The sequence below is a fragment of the Musa acuminata genome, unplaced genomic scaffold, assembly GCF_036884655.1.
Source record: "Musa acuminata AAA Group cultivar baxijiao unplaced genomic scaffold, Cavendish_Baxijiao_AAA HiC_scaffold_417, whole genome shotgun sequence".
In the NCBI taxonomy this organism is placed as follows: Eukaryota; Viridiplantae; Streptophyta; class Magnoliopsida; order Zingiberales; family Musaceae; genus Musa; species Musa acuminata.
In genome coordinates this window covers 841962-862893 of record NW_027020665.1, presented here as the reverse complement: position 1 = coordinate 862893, position 20932 = coordinate 841962, and positions in this window count along the sequence as shown.

The window sequence follows — 20932 nt, the reverse complement described above, 5'->3', positions numbered from 1 at the left end:
GAAAGGAGGGCCTTCCTTCGAATCCTGGAATTGCCATCCCTCCGCTAACCAAAATGAAGATAGCTATGCCCCCGTCGGGATAATAAGACAGGGTGGAAGCTTCCCCAGTAGAGAGATCCAGAGCATGGGAAAGAGATAGACTAGGCCTAGCGTAGGTGTCAAACACTTTTCGAAAGGATAGAATTGTCAATTGATAGGCATCGGACCTTTGGAAGACAGGAAGAACCAGTAAGCATTTTCACGAGCCTAGCGGAGGAAGACAGAGGAGATGTAGATGAGTAATAACAGTATTAGTAGCAAGAGTCGAGGTCTGCAAGGGAACCCAGTTGTGAATCAGTAGTAGTAGCCATAGCCTGTAACTCACTTGTTTCTTTCTTAAGCTCTAGCATCGATACCACTAGCATCAGTCTTAGTAGCAGTGGTTGCATTCCTGATAGCACTGGTTTCAGCCTTTTATAGTCTTGTTTACAGTGATTTCATTATGAGAGGCACCAGTTACAGTCGTTAAGGGCACTGGTGAATTCCCTTTTGGGCTATAGTCTTGCTAAGCAGTGTTGGATCTCTGGTTTCGAGTTACCATATTGGAAGTAGTAGCCGGCTTCTTAGTTCCTATTATATAAGGATGAGTGGCGTCGATTCAACTCTTAACTAGAAGATAAAGGATTGAGGCGAGTCACGGGAACTCTTTAACAAGATCCGGGTGCTGCAATTTCCGTCTAAAAGCAAGGCGCTAAGAGCCTATTATAGCTGATAGTAAGACCTATAGCTAGGAAAGATAGACCAGTGGACGGAGGGGCACAGGCCTATGAGTGAAATACAGATTGGAGATCAGCAGCTAAAGAATTCGTTCCTCGCTCCAGTATTATACAAGCACTGGTGGAATCCACTTCATGAAACCCAACCCTGACTTCCTTAACTCAAAAGTACACTCCCAACTACAACACTACCACGGCTACACTTAACTATGTCTTTACACCAAGTAACTACTAGACAACAAGATGGACTACTATGCTAATGAACTAAACGGGATTGAGCTTACTACTATAAGAATTGAAACCCATACGGCCGAGCCTCGTACCTCTTAAAGGAGCCACATTCTGTAATTACTGATTCGGATCTTTGCTTTTCTTCTTCCACTACTAACAGGAAGAGCTGAACTGGTGCTAACAGGGTTAACTAAATAATTGATCTAGGCTAAAGGAGTTCTTAAAGTCAAGCGCGCTACACTCTTTCGTAGTTATTGTTGCTTCTAAATGAGTGCTTACGTTAGGGCGGTAGGTTGCTTCTGTTTATTACTAGTGAAATGACTCAGCAGTAACAGACCTAAGCCAGTAGTCCAACAGCCCTACCGATCTCATTACAGAGGCCAAAAACAGGACTCTTTAGCTCCAGCCCTATTGCCTCGCCTGGAGGAGTTTTCTACATGTGTTTTCTTATAGAGGAGAGTTTTCTAGCATATTAGTATTTGCTTACATCTTAGGGGTCGAAAAAGGACAATTGTTTTCTCTTTTTGGTCTCGAAACTGCTATTGTTTTCTTTGAATTGGATTTCGAATATCTATGCATGGGTCCCTATCCCTAGTATGATAGGTAGTATTTGCCTTATTGGCTTGTTCAAACAAGCAAGATAGTATATTAACATTACTTATATCAAGCAAGATAGTATATTAACATTACTTATATTATTCCACTATGAACTGCAGAACTAAACTACTAAGTAGGCCACTAAGAATCACTAGGCGAACCAAGCAAGCTGCATATGAATCAAAGTATAAATAATCAATGGAAGGATCAATTCCGAGAGTGAAAGCAGAGGAACCCATACTTCAAACTCTCAACTAGTTCTATCGAGCACCCCTGGTAGAATTATGTTACCTATAAGAAAAACTACTTTATTTGAGAAATGAACCGCTAAACAAATAACTACAATACAATTGAAAGTGCAATTCCGTTTCAAAAGTCATAATACACCCAGCAATTATACACCTAGCAAGGAAGAGGTAAAGAGAAGAGGGCAAAGATGACATGGCACAAGTAAAGTAACAATCACATCATAAGGTAGTTTGTACCAAGTAACAATCACATAAGATAGTTTTTCCCCAGTGCTTTTGATTAGGCTCCAAATGCATTAGAACAGCCAACAATGTAAAAGAAGGATAGGGAATTGGACATTAACCCCTTCAAACCTCTGTTCAACGACTCGAAAAGGCCTTATTGCCGACTCCTCCACAAGGCGGCTCACGTCCGTCCGAACTTCATAAGCATTGACCCCATAAGCGTTAACCCCGAACTAAACTATAGGACTGGTCGGTCTAACGCACTGCTTCTTATCGGCTTAGCTGACTTAGCTTATTAATGAAACTCTTTTATGCTTCTTCTCGGCTTAGCTTATTAATTCCACCATTCTTTTATGCTTCTGATCTCGTGGACAATAAGGGTAAAGCACCAATAACTGATTGATTTAGGACATAAAAGCAACTACTATTTGTCTATTACTTGCCTAGTCTCTTCTTACACAGTGAAAACAGCTACAAGAAAAAGAAATACAAACAGCAGTTGTCGATAGGGAGATAGAGAGTCGGTAAAGAAGGAGCAACACTGGCGCGTAACATTAGTATGGTTGATGTAGGCAAGCAGTAAGCCTTAGTTCTTTGTTTGCTTCTTATAGGTATTGGGTCAATTCCTTGTTAAGGTAAGGGCGAAATGCACTGGATTCTCTTACGACCCCTTGAAAAACGATTATGATATATACAACCATTATTCCCTGACTTGAGAGTTGGATTACGTATTCCTTGTAGAATTATAATAGTAGTATTTTCTAGTAAAGAGGGTAGGAGTCGCCCAAACAAGTCAGAATGCCAGGAAGGAAGGTAAGGCCGAGGTAGGTTAGCCAAAGAGTTTAGGGGGGGATATAGTTAGGATCAAAGTCCGGTCAGTAAGCCTGTTTTGCTTGTCAGTACTGTTTGCCACCAGTTGTTTTCTTATAGTTAAAGGACATAGACCGCCAGTTGTTTTCTTATAGTTAAAGGACATAGACTAGGTCGGGAGTGACAAAGTGAGAAAGTGCCCCCCCATTCGAATTCTTTGGTTTGAGCACGAGCCTGCGTAGTATCAAATCAGAGCTAGCGTACGATCTAGCACATCCAGATTAATGGTAAAACAAAGAACTAGGTATAATAGTCAAACAAATAATATAGAAGAACTTGTAAGGCTTTCAGCTCCTTATAGCTGCCCTTGCATGCTTGCTTGTTAGTTAGGTCCTCATTGCTCGGTCTACCGTTCCTGGGTTTCAAGTATGAGTTTCCTTGGGTTCACTCTCCCTTTGATGTTATGAATTAAGTATTCTGTTCACTTTTATTGAGAACTGCCATACAAAAACAAATACAGGCCTACTACCTATAAGAAGCAAACTAGAAAATACAGATTCACTACACCTACTAAAAAGGACTCGCACTAAAAATAGAGAAGTTCACTTACCTGGTTAAGGCTTCCTTTCTTTGTGTTATAAACAAGTCCTTTCTTTCGTTTGGAACGCTAACCTCTCGGGACCCTCAGCTTCGTATTATCTATGCCATGAAGGAACCTAATAATAGCTTCTTACCATCTACGTAAGAGCCACCTTAGCACTAGAAATGCATTAACTAAGGAACCCCCTAAAAACAGCACTATTAATGCAGCTTCAAGTGGGACTGACACTAGGTACACAGCGACTGGAGCAAGATTGTCAAAGAGTTCAATTACCCGGAATGCTGGGTTCAGCTACTGCTACAGGTGGATCACCATCAGCAACAAGTGGCCAGATAGAGTGGAAAGAGTAGAGTCCTGTATAGATCCCCCTTTGGTAATTCTGGAAAGTGTTGTAGAAAGGGAAGCTCAGCCCAGTTCAAATGAGTAAGTGTTATCTTATAGAATCTAAAGATACGGAACCGGTAGAAAAGGAAAGACTAGACCAACCAACTGGACCGAACGAAACTGAGGGACATTAAGAGACTACCATTTAGTTCCTTCCTATCAGTCAAGCATCTTCCCATCTGCTTTTTCCTCACCCGAACGAGAAAGACAAAGTATTCTGATCAAACAAACCCTAGATCTGAACCATCGCCGCTATTAAGAGAAATAGAAAAAAGAAATGGGAGAGACATAAGAGTGAAAGTGACCTATTTGATGCTGGGAATGTTGCTCGCATAAGGGAGTTGTTGACAGTTCAGTCAAATGTTGCAAGCAGTGAGGAATTATGGGAATTACTGTTTGACAGGGCTAAAGGGAAAGTGGAAAGAGCAATTCCGTAAAGGAGCACCAGCCACACTTATAGTTTCTACGAGTTGAGTCAATTAAGTAAAGGAGCGCCAGCCACACTTATAGTTAATGCTAGTATAGTATATAACAAGTCATTAGAGAAGAGAAGTGATTGATTGGCGAGAAGAGAAGTGATTGATTGGCGAGAAGAGAAGTGATTGATTGGCTTTCCCAAGTAGTAGGAGTGAAAGGCCTACTTTATGTTTAGTTCAGGGTCGTGGAGTTGGGGCAATCAGATCTTACTTCACTGGCTTTTCTCTATAAGCAGGAGAATCATCCGTAGTCGGAAAGTCTAGTTCTGGTGTTGTCGCAAGTGCAAGTACAGGTGTTGGCACAGGCGCTCGAAAGATGGAATTCATTGTTTGACTTTGACTTGGTGCTCGAAATACATCATGGAATTCTTAACTTCCAGGAGAGGATAGTTCGGCAAAAGCCAAGGAGTTAGTGTCTTTACATCAATATAGTTTAGGCAGTCACTATTTGAATAGGTAATATGAAAAGTGGTATAAGATAGAAAACAAGGTAATATGAAAAGTGGTATAAGATAGAAAACAGATAACTAATATAGGAAACAGTTCACTAATAGCAGAGAATAGGTAACCTTCTTTGTAGCCCATATAGAATCAGTGTCTTTGTTAGCGCGGATCAATCCTCTTACCTCTGATTGCCCATATCTATATTCAACGAGACTCTATTCTTTTTCTTTCCCTGGTGCAAGAAAACACACAGAACTAATGGAATAGAAATAGATACTAATGAGTTCAGTGCTTGTAAAGGAAACTATACTCGTACCTACCGTACCGATACTAGTTAACGTTTACTTTCCTGGCCAAACCAAGAGATTCTCGTAGACTACTTTAGCACCCAACCCAAAGCAAATATACTCATATGATCTCTAAGACCTAACTGGCACTGCTTCCTTATAAGATGCAACTGGGGATTCAACTCCTCTCTGCTAACTTAATCTACCTCAGTGTAAGCAGTTCGGTATCTCGATGTTGGTGGTGCAAGCGGGCTAGTTCCAGTTCCTGCTAGTAGTGAGCGAGGGAAGTCAATTCGAGAATCAGAGGTGCTTGGAACAAGTACAATTCCAGTTAACAAGGTGCTTAGGAAGTTTACAATTCATTTCTATTTCTTCTTTTACTTGTGTGTTAGTGAAGCTTCTACGGGGTGCGTAAGTCCGGTGACGGTGAGTTCCAGTTAGTTGCTCTAGAGATTCCATTCTTTGAGGAGAGGCCCTTATTGTAAGTTCTGGAGTATGAGGGAGAGGGGATAGAGTTGAGTAGATTATAGCTAGATAAGAGCACAACGTAGAGAAGTCTGTATGTAAAAAGAAACCCCTTCGCGTCAAAACTCACTAACGCTGTTGCTTGCTTGAGCGTGGCGGGTGCGGCCTATAGCTAAGGCTGACTATCCGGTAGGGTAGCGAAAACTCCGTAAGTGAAAGTCAAAGAATTCATTCCATCTTTATCCGTTAGTTCCGTTGTTGTTGACCTGAGATGAGAGTCGTTTATGTAGTAACTTAAGTGCTAATGTGAGTTCCGAAAGCCGTTGATTACTTCTTTGTCAGTTAACAATTCCATTATTATTTATATTCTTTGTAATACGAGTAGAAACAACCTACCTATGCTCTTTGGAGAACCTACCTATCCTTCAGCCACTGAACCTTCTTTCTTATTCTCTTGTTTAAGATCTTCCTGTCAACAGTACTAGAACTTAACTGTAAACAAGAAACCACTTTCCCTGACGCCGATGAATACCCTTATCCAGTTTCTGATCGTTATCCATCTTCTTTACCTTCTTCTGGAGAACCTGATTCTTTTGACGATTACACTCGAACTAGGCGAACTGAAAGATACTCGTCTGTCTTAACTGAAACTGAAGGCATCGCAGCCAGCTAAAGCTGCCCTCGCAGCAAAGCCTTGACTTTCTTATTACCTTAACCGACCAGCCAGTACTTTATGATTCCCTGCAATTAATAGTAAGGGCCCTGCTTTCCAGGGAATTCCCCACTCCCTGCTTCCAAGCTAGTATCTTTTTTACTAGAAACTTAATTGACTACTACTGTTCCTACTTCTGATCTTTACTCGGAACTTGAATAAACGTCTTCTGCTTATAATTGAACTGCAACACTCTCTTTTGAGGTTTAAGTGAACCTCTTATTATGATTATGATTATCTTCCTTAGTTCGAGGTGCATTAGCTTAGTTTTCTCTTCTCTTATAGGGCACACCGGACAAGAAGTTTCGTTACCAACCAGAGCAGAGGTCGCAAACACGGATGATTTCATATGTAAAAGTGCAAACTCTTGATTACTTGCTAAAGAGACTAACTCAAGAACGGATACACTTTCGCCAACAGCTTGATTGATACCTAACAGCTTCTTTTCCAGCTTCGTATTCTGAGCCTGCTCGGGGTATTCACCATCTTTGCAATGAGAGTAGAGTGAGGGCAATTAGAAGTGGAGATATAGGTGAGAGTAGCAGTTTTCGAATCAATTACAGGCTTTTAAGCGCTAACACGAGTTTCCGTTTAAGTAGGTTCATTTCCGCTAGAGCTCTTTTCTTTGTAGTGATTACGAAGAACTTCTGCAGCTCCCGTTAGCTGAAAGTAAGGAGTTTTTGAGAGTTATTCGCAAGTCAAGTTTTCAGTGGTACGAAAGTCAGGAGAGTCAGGAGTGTTAGGCAAAGGGGATAGAGTTTTTTATATAACTTGGTAACCAGACGGAGTAAGAGATAGATGAACTTCAAGTAGAGGTCGTGGACATGGAGAATTGCCAGTTCCAGAAGACTGTTCAGGTCAGGCCCAGACTCAGTGTTAACGGGAGAGTGTTAACAGTTGGAGAATGACTTGTCGTTAGGTGTAGTTGTTTTTGTTTGATGATCTTCAGCTGTTCGCAAGTAAGCTGCTATTCCAGTTTAGGTCGGCCTTGTTGCGAGGTGTGGTCCAAGCAGAAAAGTGTTGTGTCAGTGCTCTAGCTCGTTGTACGCAAGTGAAGAAGCTGTTAGGTAACTTCATTCTACCTGTGGTGCTCCAGAGAGAAAATCCAGTCATTCATATCTTTGAGGCGCAAGAGAGAGAAGAGAAAGCATTACTTGTTGCGTAGTTACTTGTTGCGTAGTTGCTTGTTGGTGCTCGATACGCTTTATTGAAATTCTTGGATTTTCATAGCTAATGGAGTTATCAAAATGCATGTTGGCTTGGGCTCTGTCATATTCCTATTTCTAATACGAGTTGACCTGATCGTGATAGTAGTGGATCTTAGCGTTAGGGAGCTACTCCACCCAGGGACCGGGAGTACCCTTTTCTTCATCAACAAAGGTTCGAGTGATAGTTTGAGCAGGATCATAATGAGTATGAAAAGGCAGGATCAAAAGCATATAAAGAAGCATAATCTGGATCAACAGAATCCACAGTACAGTGCCAAAGTATGCAGCAAGGAAAGTCTCAAGTTCATGAGTTCGGGATGCGCTAATGGGGGGAAGAGGCGATATATTCCAATTCCCATTATAGAGTTCGATCGAGTGTTGGCGCAAGTACAAGTCCAGGAATTTCCATTTATTAATTCGGTTCCACAAGTCCTGTTCTCTAATGTTCTGCGCTAAAAGATTCTCCTGGTTGACTCGGAGCAAGTAGTTAAGTGTAGTTCGGGCAGGAAAGAAAGAGAATTGATTGTACCCAATCCCTATAGACGAGAGAATAGGAGTATCCGGAAGTTAGAGGTACAGTATAAAGGATCAGTGCTAGGAAAGTGGAGTTCGGGTGCTTGAAGCGAGCTACCCTAATATAGACTACGGAGCGGTAACATACCCTAATATAGACTACGGAGCGGTAACAAATAACTCTAAACACGTTAGGTTAGCACTTAGGAACCTGAGTCTTGCTCCCTCAACTGGACTTCACGACTCGAAAGCCTGATTGCCTGAACCGAGATTATGTCCTTCCTTCTTAAGCCCCTTCCTTGTAGTGATCGGTAACACCTCCTGTTGGTAATGTCGCTGATTGTCTTGCCTCCTAGTCTACTCGAATTTAAAGGAATGCCTGGTGAAGGGAAGAGACAAGCCTCATTTGATGAGTGAGTTTTACCATAGGTGTTAGGATTCTCAATCCGGGTTTACGAGAACTCCCCGTTAGCGAGCTGAGTCTGAGTCGCGCGGTCTACTGTATACTTAAGTAGAGAAACCCTTGCTTGTTCTGTTCAAATGTCTTGCCTATAATCAAAGCTTAACGCTCCCACACCCACTATAGAATTATGATTCTTTGTACTGTTCCTTATATTTCGACTATTGACCCTTTCTTGACCCTGTTCCTTATATTTCGACTATTGACCCTTTACCCTTAGACTTATATTATGGAAAGTTTACCCTTATACTGAGAATTGACCGTTTACCCTTGCCTTTCCTTTCTCTTATGTTTGAGTGCAGTTACATGATTGGGATAACTAAGCTTACTACTTGTGAGATCAATTCCTATAATCTAATTGGAAATATAATAATAATAGATGTAGTTGCCTATCCAGTGTTTTACTCGGCAGTTGAAAGTGTTGTCGGGTCTGCAAGGGAAGCAGTTGAAAGAGAATTAGCTGTGCGAGGAAAGTCAACTATAGAAGCAGTAGAATAAGTTGCCCTTAAGTAATTGGTGGAATAACGAGTTCAATCATATCTTTCTGCCCTGGCCTACCCTGCTGGCATACCTGGCATACCTGGAGTGAATCTTTACTACAACTTGATTAGTTTACAGAGGGGCTGTTGAAGAAGTTCTATTATATATAAGATAGAAGATAAGTGTGTTTGCCCTAAGGAGACTCAACAAGTGTGTTTGCCCTAAGGATACAAAACCTCTGTTCGGAAGCTTACTTGTTAACTTATCTGTTTGGGAAGAGTCAAATTCGAATCTATTATACTATTTCTTAGAATGCAGAATATGGGTAATAAGGGATAGGTAGCTTAACCCTAGTCAACTACAAATGCATCTATTTCTATTTCCAAAAGAAAAGAGACTCTATTTCACTCCAAGTCTAGCTAAGAACACTGGAACTATAATGATTCGGGAGTTAGCGGTTCTTGTACTGTTTACAGTAGTATGGGTGTTGGCGCTCGAAAGATTCAATGATTTGTTGCACGAGATAGATTGAATGATTAGTGGACTGCCCTATAGCACGGGTAATTAGAGGTGAGATAGAGAGAACATGCAATGGCGAACATGAGCTTTGGAACGTAATAAGCTTTAGGCAAGGGAACAAGTATAAAACTCATTATGGTTTCTAGGTGGGGTCTGAAGAAAAGGCTAATTTCTCATTTTGTTCATTTAAGGCAAAGGGTCGTCTGATTTCTATAAGTGTAACCTATGCCTATGTATGCCTATGCTCAACTCATCATATGGCCCACTACACTCCGAAAGCGAAAAGCGCCCGCATCCTCTCACTTTTACACGTATATAAGTCTGGACCAATACTCTACTTGGTGAAGACTTGAACTTCATCTTTCCAGTTCCGGGTAAGCTTCTGTACTGTGCCCATATGAGTTGTTCCTAAAGGAAGACTAAGCTTGTTCCGTAGCTTGAATCACTACTTATATCAAGGGCGCACCCTTCAAAATACTACTAATTCTTATGTTTATGCCCATTGTTTGTTCTCTCCATAAGAAATTGCATCTAAGATTGGAATGTGACCTCACTCCTATACAACATCACATATCGGCACCTGCTAAAGTAAGCTAATGCGCAACGGCTTGCTTATTGTTGAATTGGGTGCACGTCAACAGATTGTCCCGCCTCCTTGGCGACGAAAGAAGAAGCTACTGGAATCCAACAAGCAGAAAAGGCACCACTTTAGTTCACCGGCATTAATAACAAGTAAATATTTCAGGCTAAGAGATAAGAATAAGAGGGTTGATTGACTTTCCCTTTCAAACTCACTCGTTACTATACTAAGCTTATTCTCTGGCTTTTTGACTTGTTTCCATCGCTTGTTAGACTTCTTGCTCGGGGCTCTTCACTGAACTTCGCCTTTCCTTTCTCCTTACGCACCGAGTCGACGATTCCACCTGCTATATTGTAATGGTGTGGTGCATTACTTTCCCTTTATGTGGTAGTAGCGGCCAGTTCTGTTGTCGACGAGAGAGTTTGGTGCTAAGAAAAGAGAGGAAACAAGCTCTAAGTCGGTATAGAAAGGTGATGGTGTCGGCGCGAGTTAAGCTATAGGAACGGAAGCGATAAACAGAAACAGGACTTGTTCAGTGTAATTACTTTATATCTGTGTGGAGCACTATCTTCTATTCGATGCTAATAGGAATAAAAAAGAGAGCTATCCCGTGCAAGGAAATCATATTAGTTTGAGAGCGTGACTAATCTCATTTATAATATCCATCAGCACAGCTTGTTTGCTTGTTCCGCCACTTGTTCATTATACGTAACTTGGTTCTGTAGAAATGTATTTTCGCTTTGAATCTTGGATTTCAACCTCAACAACGCTTCTTTCTTGCTCCGGCTCCCGTAAGCACCCAAACGAAAATAGCGCCTAACACTAAAAAGGACTTGCTCTTGAAGCTACCGTTATTAGTCTTGCAGAGTTTAGTTGTTTGTTCACTGCCTCTCGGGTCTCACTTTCAGGTCTTTTCCACTCAATCATTACTTTATGGTTTGACTGTTTTCCTTGAATCTGCTTCCAGTAGTTTAGGTAAGTCGAGACCTCCATCATTCGGAGCTACCCAGTCTTGAAGCTTAGAGTCTTCCTTATGCGTATAGGTAAGGGCAATAGCATTGGAAATAGAGAAACCTTTTCTATAGGCTTGTAGGGGCCACGCAGCATAAGAAGCAACTTCTTTATCTGTGGATTCTTTCTCTACACAGTTATTTATTCTTCTGAGACATCTTGCCAGCTATAGCGCCAACTCAGTATCACCGAGTATGCCCACTACAAAAGGCCTCCACTGCCTAGATCAGCTATTTAACTGCGTCCATTTAATGAAATCCTACTTACCTTGTTCTGTGCGGAGCTGCTGCTGTGGCTTTAAAGGTACGAAATCCAATTCCATGGAGGATATCAAACTTCATCCTTAAAGAGTAGACCACCAGAATCTGCTCTTTGGGTGTGTACCTGCCCCACATGTCATTTAGCATTGAAGTGTATGTGCTCATGTGATATGTACAAATGCCTCTCCACTTGGCTAGCAACAACTATTTGGATCTTTTGTTCCTCAGATATTAGGAGAAAACCCCTATCACCGAGTACTAGCGTATCTTCTAAACGTTCCCCAGCTCTCTGATGCATCTCGGAGCTCTTTATTTCTTTGAATTGATTTCTCTCATTATATAATTTCTCTCATTATATAGTTTCTTTATTTATCTCATTATATAGTCAAGGGGTTATTAGTGTAGGGAATAGGTGTATCTTAGCTTTCTCTTCATTATATTTTATAGGAATTAGTTGAGCATTATTCCATACCAAATTCTTATGCATCAAACGCCTATTAATACTGCCCCAAAGTGTAGCAATTAACCTATCCGCTCTTAGCAAGGGTACCCGACTCTTGAATTTCAAGCACATGAATCTTTCATTAAAAGGTCCTTTCTCCCTTCAACTATGAACAGGATCGTTTTTTCTTGTTACTACAGGGACGTGTCTTTTCTTGTTCAAAAGCCTCCCATACTTGGTATCCAACCTACACAGCAGCCCATCTAGTACCCGCAATAAGGTGTTATTAGACGAAGCCATTAAGGCCTGACCAACCCCTGAGCTCACCTTATCATCCTCTACTACATTCCATTCATAATCTACTACATTCCAGTCATAAAATAACCAAAGATCATAATGATCATGGTCACCCCCGTGAAATCATTCTTTCTTGTGTCTGCGTGGTAGATATGAAAAACCTCATTCATAAGTTCGAAGATAAGCTTTGGGTACTAGGCTCACCGTAAAGCAGCAGCAGTTGAGTTTTGATGGGCCGACACCAAAGAGAAGATTGACTGCCCACCAATCTAATAAGAAGTACTGCTCTTTCCAATACAGTATGGTATACTACTCAGGCCAACCCGCCGCTTCCAAGTAGCTTCCAAATCTCTCATGTAAACAGCTCTCCTTCTCTTTTATAATACGGATGTCTTCATAGACAGCTTTTAGTGCACTGTACGAGGTAAAGATATTTCTTACGAGTTCCGGATCCTCATAGACCTTTTCCCACTCATCGATGCTTTTGAGCTTTGCAATGAGTTTAGGATTTATATCCGGCATTCTCTTATGCATATCACTGGCCCTTATGTCTTCCCTCATAACGGAAGGGGTGTGCTTACCACATGTATAAGGAATAGGATCCTCCTTCATTATATACTTTCACACGGTCACCCACGCCTTATTGAAAGATACATGAAGCTGCGCTCCTTCGAATTCAGGAAACATCTTACGAGAAGTTCTGGGTTCACTCATTTGATGTATACCTTTATCCAGTAGAATACCAATATGCAAGTTATGTCCCTGTGTGCTATGCTCTTCTTTTGCAACAATTATACTTATGAAGTTTAGAAGAGCGGTTATCCTCCGTACGATTTCCTCTTTCAACATGGAGGCCCTCCGCAGAGTGGCATCCGCTCTAGGTAGTTTTCATAGAATCCACTTTTGTAATTGTACAATTAGGGTACCCGTCCGCATTGCTTTTTTTCATGCTATCTGCATACCCAACTTCTGTGCTAGTTCTGCCACATCTCGTAATGAAACTCAAACTCCACTAAGGGAACAAAAACCTATAATAAGGCCATACTAAGGAAACACAAACCTATAATAAGGAAACATCAAATCAACTCAACTAAACTGCTGGAGCTCTACTACTCTACACAACAAGGACCTTATCTTTCTTATTCTATTATAGGATATTACAAATTTCCCGACGCCCCATATTACCCCCGACATAAATTAGTAAAAGCGAAAATGAAGCTCTTCTATACATAAAGTGACCAATTCAAATCTCCCTCTATAATTACGGATTCTCACTTTATAGCTCAGCAGATATAGTGGATTACACTGATTTATATAACTTCAGTGGTTTCTATACTCTCTCTCAAGTTAAGGGGCTTATTTCGCAATGGAAATCAATTCTTAGTTGACTGCCCCACTTAGCATCAAGCGGGTCATTTTCCAGTTACGAGTCAAGATCGGGTGAGGAAGAATAGGCCGAATCACTACAAGCTAGGGAAAGCCTTATTTGTCTTATTATTCGAAAGCGGAAGCAAGGGAATCAGAAATCGAATCAGCTGTTCGAAAGTAAGCTGTCTAAGAAGGATCAAAATCCGTTCAGTATCTTGGTTAAGGCGAAAGTCAGTAAGCAAGTAGTTCTGCAAGCGGTGATGTAGGCGAAAGTGCAATTCCTTGTGTTGGTGCAGCTGCTAGACGAGAGTTCCGAGTCAGGAGAAAGTCCAGTTATAAGATCTGAAGCGGAATCCTAAGATGCAGTTCAATATCCCGGGGCATAGATACATAAGGGTAATATTCCATCAATACAGATTCTTTTCTTAACTTCTTGTAGGGGTCCAAAGGAACAGGCGCAAGGTTTAGTATCAAGTAAGCTGCATAGACTGGATATGAGGCTGGCTAAAGTGAGTTACAAAGAAAGTATAGTTAAGGTAAAAAGCTGGATCAGGTGTTTAAGCGGGAAGGAAGTTCGTTTTCTTTTCAATTCCTCTCTTATATGACATGGAGTCGAATCCCAATCTTCAACTTTACCCTTTTCACTCAGACAGGAGTACCGATACTGACTTCAAGTATTCCTATCTAAACTAAAGAATATAAGTTTACTGGTAGACGGGAAAGACAGAGATGGGTTTACAGCCCAGCCCGCTAACTAAGTAAAGTACTCTCCATCAGGTGTTCAAACCGTTGCTAAGTATTAGCTTGTCCCGATTCTTGCTCTAGTACTGTTGCTTGCCCAGTGGCTAAAGGATCCGAATCCGAAGAGGAACCGGTGGAGAATCTGCTTAAGGAGAAGAAGGCCTTGTCCCCTGTGTGTGGTGGCGAAAGGACCGACCCGGGAGCTAGGTTTCGTAACCAAGAACGGTGGGCGATAGGAAGATAGGAAAAGTGACCACACGTCTATAACTGCCTACCGCTACATACGTCTTCTTTACTGCTTGGTCTAGCTAACTTAGACCCGGGAATGTCTGGGAGAAATCCTAACTGAGCTGTCTAATTGTTGTATTCGGCGGTAGCACTGTGATAACAATCTGCTCTTCGACCTGCCTAGAGGCGAGATCTGATCACCTAACTTTCTTCCCAAAGTGCTGTGGGAGTAGCCTTCCCGCTTCAAAGCCAGATCCTTATCCTTATTCTACCTTCCTCAGATATTCCGGTTTTCTTCTTTCGTTTGTGATACCTTAATTCTTATCCTCCGTTTGCTACCTTCCCAGGACATGGAAAACCTCTTTGCTTAACACAAGCTCAGTAACCCATCCTCTGCTGCCTGGTTGAAGCCTGAGAGTAAGTGAGTGAAGCCTGTAACTAGGACCGGATAGCCTGTCACTCCCTCCTATCAGTCTCATTGACCTTAGCTCCACAGCCTGTAACTCCCCGGGTTCATTCTCACTTCCTGACATAGGGATTAAGTCTTTGATTTAGTAGACTCATTCTTTAACTACTTAGGTTCATTCTGCCCAGCACCGGCATCAGTCCCCGAAGACATATATCGTAATAGAAAGAGTGGAGCGGCTAATTGTTATAGGAAGTTATAAACAAGTCCTGTATTCTGGGCGGTAGGAAGTGAGCTAAACGGTAGCGAGCCCCCAAAAGGTCTAGTTTGTTCGTTACTGTTCTATAGTGGTATCGCCCATTCTATAGTAGAATTCCTAATTTCAAGTTTCATCCCTCTGATGCACCCGCGCATCCCCAGACTACTTAGTCCAATTCTTAGACTCAGTAAAGCCCTTTTCTCAGTACCGCCCCTCTATCTAATAGGCAAAGCAATTCTCTGATTCCACATTTTCATTATGAAGTGGGCACTATGGCGAGTCCCATTAGATCCTTTGGTTTGAAAGAGCAAGTTGATTTCTTACTGGCTAAATCCTTGAGTCGGGGCCCCTATACTATCTTTCCTCGCTATTTCTTATAAAGTACTCCTGCGATTCCTATAGAGCACGACACCTACTCGATATCCTTTCTTTCCAAAAAACACCACTATCTATTGATGGAGCCCTGCAATGCAAGCTTCCAACATTTCGAACCGTATTATCTTTCAATGATAGCTACTGAAGTCACTAGAGTCGAAGCAGTGCTTTTGTAACCAAAAGGGTCAAGTTGGATTTCTACTTTGGTTGCTTCCTGCAGTACTTGGTTTCTGCTCTCTCCATGGTGGTAAGCTCGCCTTGATCCATTTCCTCCACTTCTCAGTTCTTCCTTCTTTGGTATAGACCCTATCTTTTCTCCCGGCTCTGCCTTTTCGGGTTCTTTTTCTCGTTTCAAAATGCTGTGTTACCCCGTAGTTGCTTTTTGGCTACGAAACACCACTATGACAAGCAACCGCTCCGTGGGCTCAATCAAAGGGGGAATAAGTTTGCCTTTACTTCTATTCCCTATGTCTTCGCATCTGATGCCGCTGCCTCCCCAATGCCTTATAAAAGTAAGCGGGCTATAGATTGGGATCCGACCCTCAATCGATTTCTATCCCTTCGGTCAACCCTCTAAGCTTTCGTATACCTGGCATCCAACCGTCTAACGGGAGGTTCTAGCCACCCAGTTCTCTTCCATCTTCTTTCGACTGATTCTTTCATTGGTTTTTTCAAGGAGTGGGTTAACGGGCAAGTAATAGAATGACTAGGTTGTTCCGTCTCTGTGGGTCGTCCCTCTGCCTTGCTTTCTAGCTCACGTAAGCAATCTTTTGAGCTTTTTCCAGTTCCTTTGAAAGCCATATGTTCCTTTGAAAGCCATATAGTGGAGTCATGGCAATAGTCAAGATAAAGTATGGGACGCTTCTTGTGCTTAGTGGAAAAAACAAACGAAAAGCTAATCCAAACCCTTACCGGCCCACACTTTTGCTTTCTATATTACCTCTCTCCGAGGGTTAGTTGTTAGTTCCTCGATCCCGAGATCGATCAACCACGTACTCTCTATGGATAGTAGTATTGCTTTGATATATCCTCAAAATCAAGGTGCTGAAAGCTTTCTTCCTTATTTAGCTGAGAAGATACTATTTGGAACTCAAAATGCCAGAGATTCTAACACAGCTTCTTCCACTTTAATGCTTCGAAAAGCAGCCCCCCTTTTTCACCGGCGACGTCAAAAGGCCTCACCTACTACTTAGAAAACAAACGCCTTCCAAGGCTACATACTGATATATCAGAGTTCGCCTCACCCACTTGAGAAATACAACTCTATATAAATAACTCTAGAAATCCACTTTACCAAGATGGTTGTACTGCTTATGATGACTTCGACTGACTCGATCTACTTGAAGCACTTTTTTCTGCGACGAATGCATGGAATAGGTCATAATTAGTAGGTATAGCCCAGTTGCTAAGATTATAGCACGGTTCGTTTTTTTCCTTGTTGCTGCAGCAATGCATGCGCCTTGTATTGGATTGGAGCACTTTACAGAATATAGAGCCCCCATAGATCATAAAAGAAAGGATCAAACACCATCCGTTTCTAAAGAGCATTCATTCCTATCACCTTGAAAGAGCATTCATTCCTATCACCTTGGTGAGTTATTTGGATTTTCCTCAGCCTGTTCGATCGAGTAGACGCAGCGACCTTACGAGTACCTTGCTTTGCCGGCGAGTTCACAATAAACGTCCAAAGCAGTTGCCTCTTCCATACCGAACAAAGCCTTTGGCACCTGGCTCCCCAAGCAGGATGTCATATTTCTCCCACATAGCCAGTAGCTCCCTAGAGTTGAGTACCACCATATCTTTGGCTTTGTCTCGATCAATCAAGACTTGATAGTGAGCACTCCCGCTTATAGGCGAGTTTCCATCCCATCCGGGTCGATTCGCCTCAGGTCAGGAGGATAGCTAATAAATCGTTTCTTTCCCAACGAACTGCGATAGGACTGGATTTGATTTGGTAAAAAAGAAGAAGGCCGGTGAAATCTTTCTTATAATGTTCGGGGAGTCCAGCTCCCCTTTCTTTCAAATTGGATTTCTCGAGCTAAGTCATCCGGAGCTGCTTCATGCACCCTCTTGAGTCCCAGTTAAACTTGGCCGTTGTTTAGGGCTAGTGGGTAGAGCATCAAAGTAATGGCTCGATCCACTTAGCTGCTAGAATCCTTTGGGTTGGTGCGCATGATCCAATATTATCTTCGTCGCGAATCACCGAGGCTCTGGGATTGATTGATTCCCTTAGGTGGATTGGTTGCTGCGCTGCTAACTACCGACCCTTCTTGTTCTGACCCCTTCTTTATAGGACGGACTTGTTAGTAGCTCGAGGAACTTACTTAAATACTTCCTTGCACACCCCTCAAATAGCCATTTGGTTAGGCTAGGGTTCACCCGACCCATTTCTCCCGGGCGCTCACACGGTAAGCGATCAGGGCCTCGTTACATAACTTCTAGCTAACCCAAGCTTACACGAGCCTTCTTTGTGCTTCCTGCGCTTACAATTATAGAGCTTTACCTAGTTCCGGGCCAACGAATGAAACAACTGCCTCTCTCTCTCCTTTTCTCTGATTTCGTCCGTCTTCGTAGAGATTTGATAAGTAAGATTGGATCTCTGATAACAAGCATATCATCCAGTAATTGTTGAAGAAATTAATCTATCGTGGTAAACTCTGTAAGCAAGTGTAGCTACGGCATTAGTAAGCTGCTTTGGAACAGAACATGAAACAACAGAACAAGATGCAAGTCTAACAAGCACCAGCGCAAGAACCAGTGTACGAGTTCCAACAACGGTGGCAAGATGCAAGTCCTGTTTTAGCAACTCGAAAGTCATTGATTCTGTGACCTTAATCTTGCTTGAACTCTCACTCCAAACACTGAGACCTGAGCCGCGTTTCACGCCTGTTAACTAACCCTTATAAACACTTCTACGTGGGCCCTTGTTTGAAATGCATATTTTTGTATAAATAACATCTTACCGGAGCGATGGTTCTGTTCTCTACCACTGGGATCCTCCCTTGCGTTACTTGTTTCTTACTTAGCGTAACTTCATGAATTGCCAACCACACCTCTCATTCTCTCATCGCCAACACCGAGATACTACACGACTTCTTATCCTGTTCCTGACTTGAATGCTATAGTTGGTTACTTCACTTAGTTCTATACAAAACTCTATGAGCTTCTCCTTTTCCTATATGAGCTTCTCTTTTGCCAACCTCTTCTGGAAGTTAAGAACCGCTGTAGCTCTTTGGTTAGGTATTGGAGCAACATTACCCTTTGGAGAAATCGCTCACTTTATGTCTTTGGCAAAGCAAGTCCTAATTTGATTGGGCGTTAGTCCGGGGCGGGGTACAAGCATTGAAGTTTAGTGTCAGTGAGTATGAGGATACAGGCGCGTTAGCGAGTGATTAGGCAGCTGACCTCTTATTTGCACCAAAGCATTCTTCATGGTTTTGTACAGTAAACTTATGGTTCCTCTCTTCTTTTAACATATGTGTATACAGAGCCCCGTCAAGGTCACCATGTTTCATCAATAAGTTGTAAGCAGTGTTTGGGAGGTTCCGATCCTTTAAGCAAGGTAGCTAGGCTAGTCAAGTCTAGGTTGTTGCTGAATGTCTGAGGGAAGTCGCTCTCCACAAGGATATATCTTCCCCAGTCCAGTCATTTATTCTCCTCTTAGGTTTCATCACTTATGTAGAGTCTGCTTTGCTTAATTACTTATGTTATGTAGAGTATATGAAATGACTTACTAATCTATATATTATGCTTACCAATCTATCTATTATAGAAGATGGGTTTCAATTCCCATATTATTCTTTGATTCCTTTAAAGTATCCCTTGCTTCTTGTTTGGTTCAGGCTGAAGAAGGGGGATTTCAAGTAGTTTAGCATGGGTGAAAGTTGCTCCTAGCTAATCTCTCTAATTTGCTACCCCTATCGTCTGGATTAAAGGTCTACATACATACCTTCGCGAGTCTGTTATTCTTATTCTCCTGTGTCTTTGTTTGACTGCTCTATCTCTATAATACATTATAAGGATTTCTATATAGGATCTCATCTCCGAAATCTATGCCAATTCAATAGTCATGTAAGTCACCACTACTTCCATAAGAGAGTCACCTCCTTCCTTCCAAACAGCGAAACTAACTTAAGCGAAAACATTGCTTGCTTGTTCTTTTGCCAATACGGAAAATAATATCTATATCCAACATATGATAGAAGAGATTAAAGAACACGGGGCATTGCTTTCTTCACGAATTGAGTAACAACACTGCTTCCTCAGGACTTTGAGGCAGAGGCAAGACACCTGATTAAAGGACAGAGGGGGCAGACGTTGCACTAAAGAACATAGGCTGCACACCTGATTAAAGGACAAAGATAGGGCAGACGTTGTTGCACTAAAGAACATAGGCATAGTGAAAAAGAATAGAGATTTACTACACGGAGAGGAATAGGGGTGTAGAGGAATAGGGGTTCACGGATCGGTAAGGGAAAAGGTGTAAGCAAAGCAGGTGTTGCATCATCTTTCTGTTCTTGTGTCGGTGCAGTAGCTCAAAGTAGTAGAGTTTACAACGAGTTCTAGTTCTGTTCGAGTGTCATTGTGGGCGGAAGCGAGTTCTTTTAATTGAGTGCACGTATGATGCTTAACTTAATCATATTGTAACAACACTGGAAACTCACTTATTACTCCAAAGCTAACTAAAGCCGGGGAAAGGCTGAAGAAGCCAGAAAGAGTTAGAGTCGTTTAACCTATTGAGTTCGACCTTGCATTGTTTGTTGTTTGTTTCTACCCTTTAGTTCCCCCTTGCATTGCTTGTTCCATTCATAGTTATTTAGCGTGTGCATAGTATGGATTTGATTCAACAAATAGCATCCCTTTTGCTTCCTATAGTGAAAGAGTTAGCGGTACCTTCACTTTCGAAAGACCTTCGTTCTCATTACTCCTAAACTAGCTAATTAGTGCGCTCACTTATGGAATTCCATTTCAAAGAATCTATATCTCGAAATAATATAATTGATCAAATAGAAGAAATCGTTGAATATAGTGTTCACATGATATAATTAGGGGTAACCTAACTGCTTACTCACATATAACTCTCGGGGAACAAGCTACGTGTGCGGAACCAGACTGCTTACTCTAAACTGGGAGTGCGGGAACCTAACACCCACTACTCTCTTTGGGCACTAGTTTCTTCCTTTACTTGGTTTATTCCCCTTGGCTGGAACACTACCCTTTGCTTGCTTGTTGAAAAGACTTATCTCAGTATCAAATGGAATATATCTAGAAGAATATGGAATATGGGCGATCATCAATATAGAATAAAGGAACCTATAACTTGCTAAACTCAAAACTCTGACGAATAAAGGAACCTAACTTGCTAAACTCAAAACTCTGACGAATAAAGGAACCTTCACTTGCTAAACTCACACTAGAAATTCCTCACCGCTCACTTCACTCCAAAACTAGATCTTTTGCCCTAGCTTCTTCACTGCTGACTGTAAGAAAAAGGACTTGTCCTTGGACTTTGCGTGCTTGGCTTTACCTTTGCCTGATTGACTGACAACA